The 18,833-nt window shown below is 33.7% G+C and overlaps 2 pseudogenes across 1 annotated transcript; both read right to left on the bottom strand.

Moving 5' to 3' along the window:
• Nucleotides 1-245: 245 nt before the first annotated feature.
• LOC144553779 (G-type lectin S-receptor-like serine/threonine-protein kinase SD2-5) lies at nucleotides 246-15,159 on the bottom strand (annotated as a pseudogene). The gene is made up of 5 exons (XR_013511454.1): nucleotides 14,222-15,159; nucleotides 8,614-9,871; nucleotides 8,040-8,424; nucleotides 7,780-7,857; nucleotides 246-284 (listed from the first exon to the last, which is right to left on the bottom strand). The product of XR_013511454.1 is annotated as a G-type lectin S-receptor-like serine/threonine-protein kinase SD2-5 (transcript).
• LOC144554538 (G-type lectin S-receptor-like serine/threonine-protein kinase SD2-5) lies at nucleotides 250-2,552 on the bottom strand (annotated as a pseudogene).
• Nucleotides 15,160-18,833: the final 3,674 nt, after the last annotated feature.

The following is an 18,833-nucleotide window of genomic DNA, read 5'->3' as shown; positions in this document are numbered from 1 at the left end:
TAAACATGTTTTTTCTATTAGTGACGGTACTTTTTGCGACGGAGTACCATCATAAATGTACTTTTTCTCTCGCGAAAAATGCCTACCTTGTTGTTGTATACATAAAACAAATTGACATAACAATTATAATACCTTCAAACATACATGCATAGAATCATCCAAACATTACAGTTATAATACCTTCAAACATACAACATAGAATCATCCAACATTACAATACTAGAAAAACCTAAACCCTAAACCCTTAAATGCATATAATCATCCATACATTACAATACTAATACCTTCAAAATATACATGCATCAAATAGGAAACGATCTTATAATTAAATACTACCAAAACACACATCTCACCAGTGCAATTCAAAGATTGCTCCAAGTACTCTTTCAGCTTGGAGTCAGAATGCTTCGAATAAAGGATGCCGTAATTTCACCGAGGACCTGACAAAACTGAAGCTGCAAAGGGAGCTGATTGATCCACTGCACTAGGTATATTTGCGATCATTGGAATTGAAGAAACAAAATTATAATCCAATGATGTTTCAACTTGCATCACTCCCTCTAAAACCTTAACAACTACTAACATTGAAGGCCTTCGGGTACTATCCCATTGCAAGCACCACATTGCAAGCTTCATCATATTCACAATTTCTCTTTTGTATAATTCGATATCACCAAGATTTTTGTCAATCAAATCTAATAATCCATTGCTCTTAGATTTTTCTTCTAACAATTTAATCAGATGACAATTCTCTTTGATCTGGAATCATCAAGGTTTCTTCTTTCAGATAGAATCTCCATTACTACCACACCAAAACTGTAAACATCAACCTTCTCAGTGACCATTGCTGTTAGCCATTCAGGTGCTAAATATCCAGGAGTGCCCCACATTTTAGTCATTACTTTGCTAATGCCCTTATCGATAAGCTTGGCTAAACCAAAGTCAGCAACTTTAGTATTAAAATTTTTATCCAAAAGAATATTTTCCTGTTTGATATCGAAATGCATAATTTTTTGTATGCATTCCTCATGGAGATAACATAAACCCTTGACTACGTCGGTTATAATTTTGAATCTAATTGGCCAATCCAGAGGAACTCTCCCATCTCTATAGTAAATCCATTGATCCAATGACCCATTACACATGTACTCATAAACTAAAAGCCTATTCAACTTGTCAGCACAGAAACCGACCAGCCTCACCAGATTGATGTGATGGATACTGCCAATAGTCACAACCTCTGCTAAGAAATCCTTCTTTCCATGACCAACGTTATCCAAAAGTTTCACTGCAATTCTCTCATCCCCCCACCTTCCTTCAAACACAGTACCAAATTCACATTTTCCGAGTATTTTGACAAAGTTTTCTGTGGCCGCTCGTAGCTCTTTGAAAGTGAACCTAGTTGGCATCCCTGGTAATTGTTCGATGATATCCTCATCTTTCGCTTCTTCCCGTCTTCTGAAACACACTATGTAAATACTAATTAAGGTGAGCATAAAGAATAGAGCACCAAATGTGGAACCCAGTATTGCTCTTAGCCGAACTTCGGAACTAGAAGGTGATGAAGGGACAACTTGCACCTTAATATATACAGAAGAATACGCATCAGGTTGATTCTTAAAGGAAAAAACATCTGGTAGTGTTAAACACTTTCCATCTGATGAGTTCCCTTTAGTAGTATGAAACAGAGTAGCTTTACATTTGCAATCTCCAAGACATGCCTTTTTGCAAGTCTCCTCATTAGTTGCATTAAATGCAACATTGTCAATATTATTGAAATAATATACATCGGTAAGGTTTAACAAAAGGTGGTTGTTTGCATCTTGACAAGTTATATTAGTAACTGCATAGCAGCCAAACTTTGCTCGCCGGTTATCAACCGGCTTGAAATAATTTTCCAAGGTTCCTGTGGGGCAAGTGCATTGTCCATTACTGCAAATTCCATAGTGCCCACAGACGTTAGGGTAATCACTGCTATCAATATTTAACAAATCAGCCACCATTTTCCATTGAAATACATCATCAAAATCATAAAGCCTTAAGTGTCCATCAGACTCTAATCTTATGTACTGTATTGAATTAGCATACGAAAAGTCAAAAATTGATGTATCATAAGTTTGATCGGGGGAGGACATAGCTATGCTGCCGTTTGAAAACTTTATAGACATAGACTTGTCTACTGTTCTATTTGATATTCCATTTGTTGTGCTTTGGTAGTAGTACACCTGCGGGGGATTCGAATTGAAAAATCCATACAAACCATCTGCAAGGAGGGTGAATTAAAACTGGCTTTTAGCCAAATTGGTGCTAGAGGAATTGGCACTGATCCTTATGCCTCCTTCCAACATTTGCCCAATTACTAGACAATCAGTTGGGTGATCAATAGATTGCCAGATTATAGAATTATTTATATCAAAGAGCACCAGATTACCAGCTTCTGTGATTTTAATACCGGCCATGGATTGATTCAACCCGCTAGTGGACCAAACTAGGCTACCATCACTATCACGAAGGGTTAGACCATCTTTAAATTACAGTTGAAGTGTGGCATATTCACTAACAGGATGGGCTCAATTTGCTGACCAGATGATCGACTTGTGGACGGTCCGAGTAATCGTACAAATAGCCACCATTATCATCTTCATATGCTTTTATGATGTATATGCAGTAGTGGAAAATATGGAATCAGGATCGGTTATATACGCATATCAGTATCGGAATACAACCGATCCTGATGAAGGCGATACTGATACTATCAGGATCGATTTTTTATTTTTTAAAGAACCGATCCAAATAGTAACTATTAGGATCGGTTGTTTATTATAACCGATCTTAATAGCAGTTATCTGGATCGGTTTTTCTTAACGAATCGATCCTAATAGTTATATTCTGGATCGGTTTTTTTCATATCCTCATTCTTAAAAAAAAAAAAAACTTTTAGGTTCGGTTATTAAAAAATAATCGATCCTAAATTTTTTTTTTTCATATCATAATTCCAAAAAAAAAAAAAAACTTTTAGGATCGGTTATTATTATTATTATTTTTTTTTGGAATTATGATCTGAAAAAAAAAACTTTTAGGATCGGTTATTTTTTAATAACCGATCCTAAAAGTTTTTTTTTTTTTTTTACAATTAGGATCGGTTATTTTAAACAACCGATCCTAATAGTGGTAATCTGGATCGGTTGTTTAAAATAACTGATCCTGATGTTTTATTGAAGCTAAAAAAATATATTTTTATTTATTTGACCAGCTTCCATATATATTTTGCTGGCCAGCATCCTAATTTTTTTTTGTTTGCACAGTAAGAAGCAATAATCAAATATCATATACACATCCTAAATTAAATATCATGCACATCTTAAATTATTACAAAAAATTCATGTTCATACAAAGTTTTGTGAAGCATTACATATTATAACAAGAAATTTAAATCCAAAAAAATTTAATTAACAAACATACAAGTGACTAATTGAGCTATTTCTTCAATTAACACACATTTATGCAATTAATGTAAAGCACAACAATAAAAAAACAATAACTACCTCTTTTGCAATCACATCACTTGAGATTAGAAAAGACCCGACAAACAAAAACAAAGGTAACAATTAGATGGAAAAATATTTTACAATAAAAAATACAAAAAAATGTGTTTTAAAAGTATTATAATGAGAAAATTAGATAAAGCTAATACCATGATAGTTGATCGGCCGGATGATTAAGTAACTTGAACGAGATGTCCTCAAGACTGTAAAATAATATACAAACACCATTAATTAATTTTTGAAACAATAAAAAAAATTAAAAACTGACATAATTGAGAGGCTCGGCTTTGAGAGGAAGAGATGGAGAGAAAGAGAGAGAGACACACAGAGGAGAGGGAGAGACGGAGACAGAGAGAGAGAGACAAAGAGTACTGAGGATTTGAGAGGGAGATACGGAGACACAGAGAGAGAGACACTAAGTTGAAAATGAGAGGCGCGAAATGAAAATAAGAAGAACCCTAAGTAGGTTATATAGGGAGTTATCATTATGATCGGTTGTTTATAAAAAACCGATCCTGATACTTTGAAAAAAAGTATCAGGATCGGTTTTTTTTATAAAAAACTGATCCTGATACTATTAGGATCGGTTTTTTTTATAAAAAACCGATCATGATACTATTTTGTTTTCAAAGTTGGTTCTGTAAAAAAAAAATAGTATCAGGATCGGTTTTTTTATAAAAAACCGATCCTGATAGTATTTTTTTTTCAAAGTTGGTTCTGCAAAAAAAAAAATAGTATCAGGATCGGTTTTTTATAAAAAACCGATCCTGATACTTTTTTTTTTTAGCCGAACCAACTTTGAAAAAAAAAGTATCAGGATTGGTTTTTTATAAAAAACCCGATCCTGATACTATTTTTTTTCAAAGTTGGTTATGCAAAAAAAAAAAATAGTATCAGGATCGGTTTTTTATAAAAAACTGATCCTGATAATTTATATAAGAAAAATCACTGAGGTAAACCCCACTCATATTGATGGTCTATCAACCATCAAACGGCTACCATTTATTTTCTTTTCTGTTTGGTAATGCATGTACACGGATAAATATTAAGAAAAATGTGAAAAATATAAAAAATATTTATTTGTGTTTGTATGGCCAAATCAACTCTACTATGATCAATTTTGTACAATTTTATTATTATTAATGGCATCAAATTGTTAAATGGAATGCAGACTGTTCATTTCTGCATGATCATCCAACGGTGGGTCTGTAATTAAATGACATGTAATAATTTTTAAAATGATCAAGATATAACATGGAACATTAATAACGTAAAAGTGCCGAAGGCCCGACAACTGTAAGTTTTGATCCAACGTAAACTATTTACGGCCGTGCGATGTTGCTATATTGTTTTGCTTTGATGAACTAGTAAACGAATCCCGAATTGTATCAAATTTTATAATGGTGAAATTAATATGACATTCTTTCATTTTAACGGTTCCGATCGACCAAATGCTGATGTTCGTATTCGTTCCTTCACAACTCCACACAACAAGGGTTCAAGTCCTATGTATATTATTATATGGCACAAGTCATTGATGCATCATGCATGATTGTATAAAAAAATTCAATAGTCAAAATGACTTCAAAATGAAATATCAATGTCAAATAATTAATTATATTATCACATAAATTTTAATAATATAAATTACATTAATTTTCATCAAAAAATATTTATAATTGAACCATATGCCATATACAACAGCCACATATATATTATATTAATCATCACACTAATTACATATAACACAAATGCCTAATTACATATACTTTTCATTATTAAAATTACAAACATAAATATTTTAAAATATTGAAAAAAAAACTAATTATAAAATGAAATTTGCTATCTCAATTTTGAAGCTGTCACTGTGCCAATTTGCTTTTAATCTGAACAGAGCATTTTAGACTACATACAGCGCACCACACAAAGTTGGTTCTGCAAAAAAAAAAAAATAGTATTAGGATTGGTTATTTGAAACAACTGATTCTAATACTATATTTTTTTTTCAAAGTTGGTTCTGCAAAAAAAAAAAAAAAAAAAAATTACTACCATAATCGGTTTTTTATAAAAAACCGATCCTGATACTATTAGAATCAGTTGTTTATAAAATCCGATCCTGATACTATCAGGATCAGTTGTTCTAAACAACTGATCCTAATAGTTCAACTATTAGGATCGGTTTTTTCTAAGAACTGATCCTGATAACACTGCAGTCAATACAAGGAAGGATAATAGAACTGGCTCTAAATTATGAATTGAGTTTGTTTGATTTTATTTTATGTTTTATCAGAATAAATGGAAGAAATATTCGCTACTGTTGCTTTTGACTGAGAATGTAGAATTTGAGAGAAATTAATTAATTAAAAAAAATATAAGAAAATTAAGATCTCTCTGAAATTCTACATTAGGGTTAATTTCAAGATTTCATTTTTCTTGTTAGAGAAAAACTTATATAGTTAATGCAGAATACATAGACTAGTAGTTTAAGCAAAGACTATCAACAGTCGCTATTTCCTTGCAAATATTCCTTGAATAATTTGGATTATATGAAACAGTTGTTGTTGCATGCCTTGCAAGAAGGTAATGAGGATGTCACTATAATGGATTTTTCAATGTCAAATGTCATGTCATAGAGCACAATTTTAATTGATGTTGAAATTAATTTCATTAGTACTACTATGAATGCATAATGTTTTATTTTTGATAAATACAATTCCTCTTGATAATTCTTTGCCAAGTAAACGTCGCTCGTTGTCTTTGACTGGAATGAGAAATGTTAAATGCTAGTGGGAGAAGTGTCCTACACGAGATGTTTTTACAGCATCATTTTCCCTTCAGTTTTTAACGCTTGTGCTTCGGTCATTCTGAAGATCAAATTTAATAACAAGAAACACCTATCACAGCCTCGCTCATCAAGTGGTAATTTCTTCAAATTTGTACTGGTATAGCATTTAATTCTATAGACCAGGATCAGTCAACATAGGTGTTGGTGGGACCCACAAAATTGGGGGTGACTACTGACTACTGAGCAGTGGCCAACAAAGAAAACTAAGTTTGATTCCTAAAACTTGTCAAAGGAATCTACAGTCAATAAAAAGGAATGTTGATTAAAGTGGCCCACAATTATGAAAGGTTGTTTCATTATATATATTTTTTTATACCATAATAGATGGAGAATGATTCTGTTATGTTCTTTTCGAATGAGAATATAGAACTTCAGAGATATTAATTAGTTATAAAAATCATGATCTCTGAGAGATTCTATAAAAATTATGATCAGGTTGGGGATTAACTGAGAAAGAGAAGCACATGAGAAGTGCAACGAAGGCAAGGGAAGAAGTTAAAGCCATTCGACGATAAAGATGGTAGTGCCTATAATTGTAAGGAAATTGTTTTTGTTAATCATCCGATTGAGATACCATCTAAATTGCTACTTTGTTTCTTTTTAAAGGTTTGTGGATGTCTCTATTGCTATTAATGAGCCATAGTAAAAAATAATGACTAAAATTGCCCGCTTGATTGATAACAATAGTCAATTGACTCATTAATCATCCAATTGATTTATTATATGAATTGTAAGGAAACTGCCCTTGTTGTTCGCATACTGAGCAAAACATCAAGCAAGTCAAGATTTCCATATATACCCTTCTCCAATTCTCTTTTCTTATCCAGTGACAGTTTTATTCATTCAAAACAATTAAAAATATAAAGGATGACACAACAAATAAAAATTTAACTGGTGCTTCTTATTGTCAATTAATTAACATGAAAGCACCCTCAGAGCCCTAAACCCCACTTTTATAAATATATATATATATATATAGGGTAAACATTTCCTTACCCTCACGGTTACCATATTTGTTTGCTCGAGAAACCAGTGTTGTAAAAAACATCTGTTTAGGCCGATTAATCGGAATATTAGTCGTTGACAGTGATCAAACCGTCACGGATTTTTCCAACTAATCGCCCGATTATTTCTAATTATGTCTGATTATTCTCGATTAATAGCTTGATGATACCTTGTCTGTTCGACGAGTGTATATCGTTATTTACAACACTACAAGAAACAAAGTGCAAAGGGATAGTGTTTTCTGTTTCTTTTCTACACCGTGTTGCACTTTTGTGCACCTGCACTAGAAAAGTTGCCAAAATGACTTTGTATTTCTGATTCATAACATCTCTCTCAATAGCGTACTATTAGGTAGATACACTAAATATTTTACAATAGTAATACCTTCAAACATACATGCATAAAATCATCCATATATTACAATAGTTATACCTTCAAACATACATGCATCAAATAGAAAACCTAATATACCAGTATACAATGGATGATTTTCTCGCGGGAAACAACAACTCCCAAGATTTCTTTTCCAGACAATAAAACAATTTGACATAACAATAATAATACCTTCAAACATACATGCAATATCATCATCCATACATTACAATCATAATACTTTCAAAATATACATGCAGCAAATAAGAAACAATCTTATAATTAAATACTACCAAAACACACTTCTCACCAGTGCAATTCAAAGATTGCTACGAGTACTCTTTCAGCTTGGAGTCAGAATGCTTCGAATAAAGGATCCCGTAGTTTCACCGAGGGCCTGACAAAACTGAAGCTGCAAAGGGAGCTGCTTGATCCACTATGCTAGATATATTTGCGATCATTGGAATTGAAGAAACAAAATTATAATCCAATGATGTTTCAACCTCCATCACTCCCTCTAAAACCTTAACAACTACTAACATTGAAGGCCTTCGGGTACTATCCCATTGCAAGCACCACATTGCAAGCTCCATCACATTCACAATTTCCCTTTTGTATAATTCGATATCACCAAGATTTTTGTCAATCAAATCCAATGGTTTAAATAGCGTTTATCGCGAAATAGCGTACGGGTTAAAAAAATCGCGCTATGCTCAAATAGCGGCGCTATAGCGCGGAATAGCGCGCTATAGCGGCGCTATTTGGGCATAGCGCCATAGCTTTTTTGGTCGGAAAACGCTATAGCGGCGCTATAGCGCGCTATTTAAAACACTGATCAAATCTAATAATCCATTGCTCTTAGATTTTTCTTCTAACAGTTTAATCAGATAGCGATTCTCTTCGGTCTGGGAATCATCAAGGTTTCTTCTTCCACATAGAATCTCCATTACTACCACACCAAAACAGTAAACATCAACCTTCTCAGTGACCATTGTTGTTAGCCATTCAGGTGCTAAATATCCAGGAGTACCCCGCATTTTAGTCATTACTGTGATAATGTCCTTATCGATAAGCTTGGATAACCCAAAGTCAGAAAATTTAGCATTAAAATTTTCATCTAAAAGAATATTAGCCGGCTTGATATCGAAATGTACAATTTTTTACCTGCAATCCTCGTGAAGATAACATAAACCCTTGGCTATGTCAGTTATAATTTTGAACCTCATGGGCCAAGCCAAGGGAACTCTCCCATCTCTGTAGTAGATCCACTGATCCAATGACCCGTTACACATGTACTCATAAACTAAGAGCCTATTCAACTTGTCGGCACAGAAACCGATCAGCCTCACCAGATTGATGTGATGGATACTACCAATAGTCACAACCTCCGCTAAGAAATCCTCCTTTTCATGACCAACGTTATCCAAAAGTTTCACTGCAATTCTTTCATCCCCCCACCTTCCTTCAAACACAGTACCAAATCCACATTTTCCGAGTATTTTGACAAAGTTTTCAGTGGCCGCTCGTAGCTCTTCGAAAGTGAACCTAGTTGGCATCCCTGGTAATTGTTCGAAGATATCATCATCTTCCGCTTCTTCCCGTCTTCTGAAACACACTATGTAAATACCAATTAAGGTGAGGATAAAGAACTGAGCACCAAATGTGGAACCCAGTATTGCTCCTAGCCCAACTTTGGAACTAGAAGGTGATGAAGGGGAAGCTTGCACCTTAATATATACAGAAGAGTACGCATCAGGTTGATTCTTAAAGGAAAAAACATCTGGTAGTGTTAAACACTTTCCATCTGATGACTTCCCTTCAGTAGTCTGAAACAGAGCAGCTTTACATTTGCAATCTGCAAGACATGCCTTTTTGCAAGTCTTCTCATCAGTTGCATAAAATGCAACATTGTCAATACTATTGAAATAATATACATCGGTAAGGTTTAACAAAAGGTGGTTGTTTGTATCTTGACAAGTTATATTAGTAACTGCATGGCAACCAAGCTCTGCTCGCCGGCTATCAAATGGCTTCAAATAATTTCCTAAGATTCCTGTGGGGCAGGTGCATTGTCCATTATCACAAATCCCGTACTTCCCACAGACTGTTGGGTAATCACAGTTACTCAAATTGAGCAAATCAGCCACCATTTTCCATTGACACTAGTACAAAAAACCCCTTCACCGACCCTTAATCACCGACTATTTTAAGCAAAGCATCAGTGTTGCTCACACTACACTGACTCTTTTATTAAATAACAGTCAGTGTTGTTGTTCAACACTGACGCTTTATAAACAGTCAGTGTTGGTTATCAACACTGACTGTTTTTCAAAAAAGAGTCAGTGTTGAACACCAACACTGACTGTTTTTCAAGTGTCAGTGTTGATTATCAACTCTGACGCTTTAAAAAGAGTCAGTGTTGGTACTCAACACTGACTCTTTTGGAAAACAGTCAGTGTTGAGTACCAACACTGACTCTTTTTCAAAAGAGTCAGTGTTGAGTACCAGCACTGACTCTTTTTCAAAAGAGTCAGTGTTGAACACCAACACTGACTCTTTTTCAAGCGTCAGTGTTGATTACCAACTCTGACGCTTTAAAAAAAGTCAGTGTTGGTGTTCAACACTGACTCTTTTGAAAAACAGTCAGTGTTGATAACCAACACTGACTGTTTTCCAAAAGAGTCAGTGTTGAGTAGCAATACTGACCCTTTAAAAACAGTCAGTGTTGGTGTTGAAGACTGACTGTTTTTTTTTTTTTTTCAAATATCATAATTAAAAATATATTATTTTGTTTTGAACATTTCATTGAACACATGTAATACATGAATTTATTTAATAATATCAAGTTAAAACTTAAAATCTTTCAAGTTTTTACAAATACGAATTTAATAATCACAAGATAATACAAAAAGACGGAGAATCCTAAAGAAAATCACGAGTTAATTATATGAAATTTGATAAGGGAATCCAATTAAGTAATTTGTGAATATTTTACAATACAATGAAGTCTTCCAAAATTTATAATATATTTTTAAACTTTGATTAGTTGTTAAGAAAGTATGTACATAAATAAATAATATGATAATACAGTTTATGTTGAAGAGCATAAAAATAAAAATATGTTAATTAGAAACTTAGAATTTTGTAAATTTAAAAATAAATTGTTAAATAATTTTGACACATAAAATTATATAGCATTATATGCATGTTGCATATATGAATTTTGCATAAATTAAGGTGGGTTGTTCTAAATTCAATTTAATTCTAACTTCAAATTTTGCATAAAATTATTCTAATGTTGTGTATATATTTATTGCAGAAAAAATTGGATTCACCCCAAAGGGAAGGCAACAGTTGAAATTATGTTAAACACAAGCAAAACAGAGAGCATGCTAAAAGAATTACCATTCAAATTGGATTCACTCCAAATGTCGTCCGTGGGTCGATTGGAACCGTTTCAATTAGTAGTACAATTGTTTAATTGTTTAAATTGATTAAGTAGTATGATATGGACTCCCACCCACAACCTCAGAAATGGACACCTCCTTTGAAATCAAGACCATTCATCTCCTATCAAACGGATATAAATTTACAAATCTAAATTTAGGTAATAATTGTACAGAAAATAGTATGAAAAGAATTAAAAATAAATATTTTCTACTATTTTTACATCTTATATGTCAAATAATACTTATAAATGTCAATTTTATATAATTTTATCGTTATTTGTCTCTTGAAATTGAGCCAATAATTTCATACCGTTCATTTTTACGTAATCAATCAACGATCGATGTGCTCCTCTCTCGGGTAATTAAAAAGCACTCACTTTTATTGTTGCTTGTTGTCGATTTTATTTAGTAATATGATGTTTTTATTTTGTTTGATTAACCATGGATTAAGCTTCACTGTTCCATAGAGACTTTGTTGAGGCCAATGTTGTCTCACCTAACCTATTTTTTTCACTTATGATATGAGGCTCAATCAAGCTTTAGTTTAGTTCTCGCTTTATTATCCATATACAATTAAACACCAAATAAGCCCATGTAACAATAGGTTCATAGTTTCCAAATTTATTTTGCAGAGCTCTTTGCTATTCTAGCCATGAAATACTAACTACTGTTATGCTGTTTTTGTAAATAGATGATTATGATCAGCGTATCAATGAAGCCATAAATCAAGCAGAGTAAGTTCCTAAATTGAGTTTCTTGCTTGTTGTGATGCGGGTATATTGTTTTGGTGGTTCTGGATTTATCAGTATATGGCTGTCCCTGTTCCAAATTCAGACCTTGAGAAATAAGTTCTGGGTTTATCAGTATACCGATGAATAATTAAAGGGGTTTGAGGCTGAATCAAGTGCTCAGGGAGGTCATTCAGAACATTTAAAAGGTTTCAATGGTTACAGAGGCTACAATTCAACCTGAACCAGGTTCTGGTCAAGCTCAGGTCACATGACCATGCATTTTCAGATTTGTCTGATCCATTTGCTCATGAATTTTGTACATGGGTTGTAAATTTTGTTTTACGGAACCAAAGAGACATGGATTAAGGGCTTGTATACCAATTTTTACCATTTTAGAGATTTTATTTACATTTTTATGAATTATTCTCCTGTCAGGGGCATGGACTGTCATTTTGACAGGAAAATTCAGAATTCTCTCATTTTTAAATATGAACTTTGAAAATTCATAACTTTGTGTAGAAAAATCAGAAAAATGCAAAGTTTGCGTCCATTTCATGTATTTTTCAATTCTTTATCTGACTGTGGAATTGGTTTTGCAATTTAGTCCTTCAATTTGTCAGTATCAGCTGATTTGTCAGCAGAGGTCAAAATAATGCTTTTCATTGCATTTCATTGTGACAGTAGCAGGCCTATTCTCACTAGCTGTTGTCATTCCTTACTGGTAAAATCATTTTTGGTTTTATAATTTATGCTGTAGAAATTGCAGATGCTGAAGACTCCAGAAGTTGTGGTACATAAACACCGGATGTAGATTGTTTAAGCTATACGCCGAGAGATTATCTACTGTTTCATGTGTCTAAGGTTGGTTAGATACTCCCTGCAAATATCTTAAACTATTATTAACTATCCAACATGTAGATGTAATTAGTTACGAAAGTCTCTCTAACCCTGAGTATTGTATGAATTTAAACAAGAGAACTCTACTCTTATTCATGGTAGTACCTAATTTGTTAAATATTGGTAAATAATTTATTTTGTAATTAGTGGTGTACAATGATACCATTGTTAGTTGGTCAAGGGTTAAAAAAAAGTTCGTTCATTTGAGGCCTCCACGATTAGGATGCTTCCAGTAGAAATAATTTCTTGCATCATTATGCGATTATATATTTTTTGTGTGGAATTGTTCTTATTATATATTTATTGTGGAGATGATCTCTGTGGTTATAATTTAGAGTTTTCTTCATTTCATTGTGACTTGATTTTAATTTGTATGCGATTTTACTTGAAAAAGGTATGTTTGAAAAATGCTTAACAAATGTATAGTTCAGGGGCAATTCAAATGTCACGTTCAACTTTTGCCTACAAATTTTCGAAGTTAATTAGTTCAACTTTTGCCTATAAATTTTTGAAGTTAATTATAGGCATGGAGTGAATACACTTCTACGGTATATTGTCATACTACCCTCTTGTCATGCACTTTGTCATTGTGATATTAAATTTAATGGCACAGATTCTAATTTTCACTAATTGCTATCCGTAGGTTGTACTAGGTGAAGTGGCAATGTGAGGTTGATTACGTTGAATAGGCCTCGTCAATTGAATGTCATCTCTTCTCGGGTGGTACTATCCTTTGTATTAGTTATAGGTTGCAAGAAAGAGAAACATTTTTTATTTAAGTCAAGTAAATAGATTTTTGATGGCAATTAACTTGGATAATTTGGTGTCTTTTGTGTGTTTTGTGGATATATGGCATGTAATTTGGATAACATGAAATTTGATAATTTTTAATGGCAATTAACTTTTTTGTTGTCTTTTGTTTGTGATTGTGGCATATTAATTTTTTAATGTCAATAAATGTTGAATGGTAATATATGGCTAGCAAAACAGAATCATGTCAACACAGAAAAACAGTCGGTGTTGATGCACAACACTGACTGTTTTGAAAAGAGTCGGTGTTGGTGCTCATCACTGACTCTTTTTAAAAAGAGTCGGTGTTGGTGCTCATCACTGACTCTTTTTGAAAAGAGTCGGTGTTGGTTCTCAACACTGACTCTTTTTGAAAAGAGTCGGTGTTGGTGTCAACACTGACTGTTTTTTAAAAGAGTCGGTGTTGGTGCTCAACACTGACGCTTTAAAACAGTCAGTGTTGAACCCAACACTGACTGTTTTTAGAGAGTCAGTAAAAGGTATTCTTCACTGGCGCTGGTTTTACTGACGCCGCTATAACAGTCGGTGTAGGGGTATTTTAACAGTCAGTGAAGGGGTTTTTTGTACTAGTGTGAAATGCACCATAATCATAATCATAATCATAATCATAGAGTCTTAAGTGTCCATCAGACTCTAATCTTATGTACTGTATTGAATTAGCAGACGAAAAGTGAAAAATTGGTATATCATAAGTTAGTAACGCAGAGGACATAGTTATGCTGCCGTTCGAAAACTTTATAGACATAGACTTGTCTACTGTTCTATTTGATATTACATTTGATATTTCATTTGTTGTTCTATAGTAATAGTACTCCTGTGGAGGATTTGAATTGAGAAATCCATACAAACCATCTGCAAGGAGGGTGAGATAAAACTGGCTTTCAGCCAAATTGGTGCTAGAGGAATTGGCACTGATCCTTATGCCTCCTTCCAACGTTTGCCCCATTACTAGACAATCAGTTGGGTGATCAATAGATTGCCAGATTGTGGAATTATTTATATCAAAGAGCACAAGATTACCAGCTTCTGTGATATTAATACCGGCCACGGATCGATTCAACCCGCTAGTAGACCAAACAAGGCTACCATCACTGTCACGGAGGGTTAGACCATCTGTAGATGTTAGTTGAAGTGTGGCATTTTCACGAACAGGGCGATCTCGATTTGCTGACCAGATGACTTGTGGAGGAATGTAGTACTCATCAAATGCAGATATGATGTATATGGAGAGAATAAAGCTATTACCAGGTGGCAAGTAGTAAAACCCAGTAGCAAATGACAACCCGTGACTTACGTTTAGCCGTAGGAGGAGGGAATTGGCATATTCACCATAGAAAACCATGGGTTGGAGATCAGATGGTGAGTTTTTCCATGATGCCGGAGCGCTTGCAATGGGATAGTTATAAAGTTGTGGATTAACAGAGAAAGGGAAGCACAAGAGAAGTGCAACGAAGGCAAGGGAAGAAGTAAAAGCCATTTGGGGTAGCATAATTGGTTTGGTTCTGTAGCAACATGGTAGAGAAAAGCTTAGTTGATGTAGAAAACTGAGACTAGTAGTTTAAATGAGACTAGTAGTTTAAACAGAGACTATCAACAGTCCCTGTTGCCTTGCAAATATTCCTTGAATAATTTAGATTATATTAAACAGTTGTTGTTACCTTGCAAAGAGAGGTAATGAGGATGTGACTATAATGAAATGTTTTTCAATGTCAAATGTCATGTCATAGAGCACAATTTTAAATGCTGTTGAAAATTAATTTCATTAGTACTACTATGCATGCAAAATGTATTTATTTTTTATAAATACAATTCCTCTTGATAATTCTTTGCCAAGTAATTAAACGTCGATCGTTGTCTTTGACTGGAATGAGAAATGTTAAATGTTAGTGGCCTAGTGGGAGAAGTGTCCTACACGAGATGTTGTGATCTCCACGCTTTTTACAGCATCATTTTCCCTTCAGTTTTTAACGCTTGTGCTTTGGTCATTCTGAAGATCAAATTTAATAACAAGAAATACCTATCACAGCCTCGCTCATCAAGTGGTAATTTCTTCAAATTTGTACTGGTCTAGCATTTAATTCTATAGACCAGGATCAGTCAACATTGGTGTTGGTGGGACCGACAAAATTGGGGGTGAGTACTGAGTACTGAGCAGTGGCCAACAGAGAAAACTAAGTTTGATTCCTAAAACTTGTCAAAGGAATCTACAGTCAATAAAAAGGAATGTTAATTAAAGTGTGGTCCACAATTATGAAAGGTTGTTTCATTATATATATTTTTTTACCATAATAAATGGAGAAAGATTCTGTTATGTTCTTTTTGAATGAGAATGTAGAACTTTAGAGATATTAATTAGTTATAAAAATCATGAACTCTGAGAGATTCTATAAAAATTATGATCAGGTTGTGGATTAACTGAGAAAGAGACAGGAGAAGTGCAACGAAGGCAAGGGAAGAAGTTGCAGCCATTTGGGGTAGCATTATTGGTTTGCCTCTGTAGCAATAATTGTTTTTGTTAATCATCCGATTGAGATACCATCTCAATTGCTACTTTGTTTCTCTTTGAAGGTTGGTGAATGTCTCTATTGCTATTAATGAGCCATAGTAAAAAATAATGACTCATTAATCATCGGATTGATTGATTATATCAAATTGTAAGGAAATTGCCCTTCTTGTTCGGATACTAAGCAGAACATCAACCAAAGCAAGGTTTCCATATAGTCTTCTCCATTTCTCTTTTCTTATCCAGTGACAATTTTATTTTAAAAAATAATTAAAAATATAAGGGTTGATACAACAAATCAAAATTTAACTGGTGCTTCTAATTTATAATTAACTAACATAAAGCATTACTATTAATTAGTTAAGAAACTTTTACTTAATAAAAGTTACTGTAGAGCAACAAATATTGACATCCAGTGACAGTTCTATTTATACAAAGCAATTAAAAATATAAAGGATGACACAACAAATAAAAATTTAACTGGTGCTTATTCTCAAATCTCAATTAACTAACATGAAAGAACCCTCAGGGCCCTAAACCCCACTTTTATAAAAAAAAAAAAAATACGGTAAACATTTCCTTCCCCTCACGGGTACCATATTTGTTTGCTCAAGCAACCAGTGTTGTAAAAAACATCTGTTTAGGCTGATTAATCGGCAGATTAGTCGTTGGCGGTGATCAAACCATCACCGATTTTCCCAACTAATCGGCCGATTATTTCCAATTATGGCTGATTATTCCCGATTATTCTTGATTAATCGCTTGATGGTACCTTGTCTCTCCGACAAGTGTATATCGTTATTTACAATACTACAAGAAACAAAGTGCAAGAGGATAGTGTTTTCTGTTTCTTTTCTACACCGTGTTGCACTTTTGTGCACCTGCACTAGAAAAGTTGCCAAAAATGACTTGTATTTCTGATTCATAACATCTCTCTCAAAATGACTTTGTATTTCTGATTCATTTACCAGTGCAAGTGAAGTTTAAGGCTAAGCATTTAATGCAAACTATGGCATGGATGTAACTTACTGGTAAATGATTATTAAATTGCAAAGTAATTTTTGGATCTAATTTACTGGTACAATTTACAAGTTTACAGCTGATACTAATCTGGTACCACAATAGACTTTATGCTAATTGTAACAGCTCATACTATGGCATGGATGTAACTTACTGGTAAATGATTATTAAATGGCAAAGTAATTTTTGGATGTAATTTACTGGTACAATTTACAGGTTTACAGCTGATACTAATCTGGTACTACAATAGACTTTGTGTTAATTGTAACAGCTGATACTATGGCATGGATGTAATTTAATGGTAAATGAATTTTATTAAATTGTAAAGCAATATTTGGATGTAATTTACTGGTAAATAATTCAGTAAAGTAGTGGTGCCAGAATGAGTTGCAATCTTTGCAATAAATGCAAAGAAAAGATGAAATTTGAAATAACAAAGGAATTTATTAGTTGACAATAAATAAAAACCTGAACAGTTCACTTAATTTAAAAAAGAATGCCATTAAGAGATTGAAGAATAACTTGAAGATAAAACCCAACCATTTGTACCAGCGAAGAAATTGAAGACAAAACCCTAGCAAATGCGAAGTTGATCAGCCAAGTGAAGGCACTTGCAGCCACGATCGGACTGAGTCTGAGAGACGATGAAGAGAGGTGGAGTGGCGGAGAGAGAGGGGAGGGGGAAAGATGGAGCCGCTCAAACAGGAACTCGTAAGTTTGTAACTAGAGATGCTACTTTTACCCGATTAACCGGATCCGATCCGGAACCGAACTAGATCCGATCCGAAACCGAACCGGATCCGATTAATTTGAATAGGGTATGGTTTAAAAAATATAACCGGTTAAATTATGGGTATTGTTACAAAATTAATAATTTAATATCCAACCCGGATCCGAACCGGAACCGATATTGTAATCGGTAGGATATGAGTTTCATTTAATTATCCGACCCATAACCGAACCCGACCCGATACCCGTATAAATACCTGATAAAACATATATTAATAACTATTAATATATAAAAATATAACTTTGCATATTAATTTTTGCATAAGCCGTGGTGAGCCCAGTACTTTTATTAATATGAGAAAATAGAATACAGTGACATATTCGCTATGTTTATACACATAGATGGATGCCACATTTATTCTTTTTATAACAGTCGTATTAATTTTTTAAATAAAATTTATTACTATGGATATATCCTTCAATATTTGCCTTGATATCCTCTGCATAATAATGAAAAATTATTGCTCTCATTGATATGCCATTTCTACAAATTATTAATATTTCATTCATAGATTTTTTGAACCATAGAAAATGAAACCGTCATCTCTAATATTTTACTTTTTAAAAATTATATCTCTTCTTCAATATTTTTTTTTCAAAAGTTATTTTCTCTCCATCCTCCTGATTTTTTTGTGACATATACCCGCTCCGGATCCGGAACCGCCCCGTATCCGAACCGGACCCGATAATCTACAAACAAGTTATGGGTATATATCTACCCGGAACCGAAAGATTGGACCCGAAATATCTATGGGTAGATAGGTACCCGGATCCGGACCCAACCCAAATTGAAACAGATAAGTGTATGGATCGAAATTTGGATCCGAACACTTTTAGGGTACGGGTCCAAATATAATAGTATCCGGA

Source organism: Carex rostrata, chromosome 5 (assembly GCF_964058835.1).
Source record: "Carex rostrata chromosome 5, lpCarRost1.2, whole genome shotgun sequence".
Taxonomy (NCBI): Eukaryota; Viridiplantae; Streptophyta; class Magnoliopsida; order Poales; family Cyperaceae; genus Carex; species Carex rostrata.
The sequence above is the reverse complement of the archived record's forward strand: the minus strand, read 5'-3'. Positions and strand labels throughout refer to the sequence as shown.